This window comes from Trichechus manatus, unplaced genomic scaffold (assembly GCF_000243295.1).
Source record: "Trichechus manatus latirostris isolate Lorelei unplaced genomic scaffold, TriManLat1.0 scaffold00017, whole genome shotgun sequence".
Lineage (NCBI taxonomy): Eukaryota > Metazoa > Chordata > Mammalia > Sirenia > Trichechidae > Trichechus > Trichechus manatus.
Window position 1 is genome coordinate 21,092,171 of NW_004443953.1, and position 628 is coordinate 21,092,798.

The following is a 628-nucleotide window of genomic DNA, read 5'->3' on the forward strand; positions in this document are numbered from 1 at the left end:
CGGCGGCGGCGCGGAACGGAGCCGCCGACTGCCGGGCGGCTCCGCAGCATCCCCACGGCCTCCTGCGCGCATCCCCGGCCGCTTACCTGCGCGGCGCTCAGGCTCCGGAGCCCATTCACATGGTCCTCTCCCCGCCCTCCTCCGGCGCGGCCGAGGCGGCTCCGGCTGCTCCTTGGCGGGTCCCGGAGCCGGGGGCCTTCTGAGAGCGCAGAGGGGGCGGTGCCGGGGTGTCCCCGGCCCGGCCGCGGGATCCCTCTGTAGCGCGGGCGGCGGCTTTGTGTGAGCCCGGGAGCCCTCGGTGCGCGGGGAGAAGCGCCGCGCGCCCGGACGGCGGAGGACGCGTGGCTCCGAGAGCAGCCTTGCCTTTGCTCCGCCGCGGGCCGGCAGGCGGGTCTCGAGGGCCTTCGGCTCGCGGCGACCCCTCCTCCTCTCCCACGGCAGACCCCTCCCCGCCGGCTCCGCTTCTGACAGATGGCGCAACTGCAAAGACGCGCCGCCTGCTCGCAGCTACTCCCGCTGATGCTCGCGCCCCTTCAGTCCCGGAGGGAAGCGAGGATGGGGCAGGACGTGCCTTGAGAATGGCAGCACCCACCGCCCAATCAAGAGGTCCCTTGAGAGCTGCGGGCGG

At 74.8% G+C, this 628-nt stretch overlaps 1 protein-coding gene across 11 annotated transcripts in view; it reads right to left on the minus strand.

Moving 5' to 3' along the window:
* FYN (FYN proto-oncogene, Src family tyrosine kinase) overlaps nucleotides 1-357 on the minus strand; it is a 235,043-nt gene extending 234,686 nt beyond the window's left edge. For all 11 annotated transcript variants that reach the window (XM_023727684.1, XM_023727689.1, XM_023727681.1 and 8 more), the window contains exon 1: nucleotides 87-357. The gene's annotated coding sequence lies outside the window, so the exon portion shown is untranslated. The remainder of the gene's footprint in view (nucleotides 1-86) is intronic.
* Nucleotides 358-628: the final 271 nt, after the last annotated feature.